General features: G+C 48.9%; 1 pseudogene; it reads left to right on the top strand.

The window, feature by feature from the left end:
* The first annotated feature begins 374 nt into the window (after positions 1-374).
* LOC148163486 (large ribosomal subunit protein bL20m pseudogene) lies at positions 375-777 on the top strand (annotated as a pseudogene).
* The last annotated feature ends 1,244 nt before the right edge of the window (positions 778-2,021 follow it).

Genomic DNA, 2,021 nt, shown 5'->3' with positions numbered 1-2,021 from the left:
ATTAAGGAACAGACGCTGCTCTGGCTCCCCAGGGACTTGCGGTCGAATGGAAAAGTCCCTCTCCCCCACCCCCCACATTATTTCTTGAGAACATTCTGAGGAATTCTGTACCATTGTCATCTTTTACTTGATTCGATCTTTACAACTGCGTAAAGTTGCTAGAGTCCATCTTGCAGATAAGAAAGCTGAACCCTAGCCCATGGCCTAGAAGTGTCTGAGCCGGCGGCAGAATACAGGACGTCCCCTCTTCCTACTGCGCTGGGCAGCCCCGCAGAGGGCAACTCGCAAGGGATGAGGAAGCGCTCGGTAGGCAAAGGGCGGCTGATGGCGGGGGCTGGGCTGGACTGGGCTGGGGTGGGGGTGGGGGGTAATTCTGGCTGCGGAGCCGCCTCACTGGCCGCCACGCGCGGGTCCAGGGGCTGCAGGGCGCGCGGCACTTCCGGCCAAGGAAGGTTCGGTGCTTCAGGCCGGCGCTCAGAGCTGTGACCAGAGCGTTTGTGAAATGCCCCAAAGCAGGGAGACTGAAGAAGAGGAACGCGGGGACACTCGGGATGAGTCCGATAACATCTGCTTCCCAGGACCCAGCATTCACTGTCCGTTTAGTTAAGCGCCAGGCGGAGCGCAACAGTACTTGCGGCTGGAGCCGTCTATGGAGCAAAGACTTTTACATCTCTGGCGGCTTTGGCCAAAAGGAGGCGACAGGCAGGATTTGCGGCCGCCCTGGGGGGCGGGAAAGAGCCCGAAGGCGCATTTTCCAGAGTGGTGCAGGATCACTGAGGGCGAGTCCCACACTGCCGGCCCTTTGCAGCTGAGTGTCTTACGAAAAGGTTTTTCCCCCTTGATGATCACAGTAATTAAAGCGGGCTAAAAATTGTCAACGGTAAGTTTGATCAATTAATTTGCAGTTTAGTAACAGGTGTGAGAAGAAGGCCCCTTCTTCCCTCATAGGACAGATTCCGAAATCTTACAGATTGTGCAAATAAAGCTCATGTGGTGGTAAAAAAAAAAAGTACTCTGGTCTCTTGGGCTTGTCTCCTTATCTGTAAAAGACTACTACCTCATGAAGTGAAGAGGATTTTGTGTGATGTATGAATGTAGCAGAGCGCTGGGTGTATATTCCGAGTGTTAACTCACTATAACACACTGGCAAACGTAATAGGGAGCTGCCAGATATTCTTGAACAGAGCGATGCGAAGTTGGAAGTTGTTCAGGAAGATAAACCAGGCACCTGTGTGCAGAGCACGTTGAGAGGGGGTACATGAGAGGTAGGGCACCCAGCTGAGGACCGTCACATGTGGTTAGTAATGAACAATGGGGCCCTAGCTTGTGGGACATGAAATGGGGGACAAGACAGGACAAGGTGGGGACTGAGGACTTATTCCAGAGTGAAAAACACAATTGCCATATTCTTAGCACATTATCCATGAGTGCACATACATCCAGGAGAATTGTATGAATTATGTGCCACACTCATTTAGAGGTAACTAGTCACTTTGGGGGAAATGATTATGTTTAAACCATACTTTTTCAGCAGTGATTTAAAAGTAGTTACCAATCATATTTGCCTGCTCTCCCTCAAGCTGTAAGCAATTTCACCAGTAAAAGCATGAACTAATTGGATGCTTGAGAATATCTAAAAGAAATGTACTAATTAAGAGAAAGTGATGGTTTCCTAAGAGCTTTGTATCCCAAAGGAGGGAAACTGAATACCACAGATCAGGGTAACAAATTAGATGATAATTTGACAAGGGCAGCAGAACATCGTCAGGTGATCTCTGGGATTCCTCTAAGCAGTTGCAGATTTTCAGCACCCAATCTTCTTAGCTTTTAAGTGTTTTCAGAGACTTAGTAATAAGGAGCTCTGCAAGCTGAGGAAGCTTAGCTGGGCGGAGCGGAAGGCATCGGGCTAAAGTGCATTCCTCTTCGTTCCAATTCAGCCAGCAAATATCTTCAGGACGACTATACTTGTTTTTCTCCTGGCTTTTGCTGTAGAGAAACAAAAGAGAAAATGTCCTGATAAT

Source organism: Eumetopias jubatus, unplaced genomic scaffold (genome assembly GCF_037043125.1).
Source record: "Eumetopias jubatus isolate StellerSeaLion01/CBP00866 unplaced genomic scaffold, mEumJub1_p1.0 scaffold_10, whole genome shotgun sequence".
In the NCBI taxonomy this organism is placed as follows: domain Eukaryota; kingdom Metazoa; phylum Chordata; class Mammalia; order Carnivora; family Otariidae; genus Eumetopias; species Eumetopias jubatus.
The sequence above is the reverse complement of the archived record's forward strand: the minus strand, read 5'-3'. Positions and strand labels throughout refer to the sequence as shown.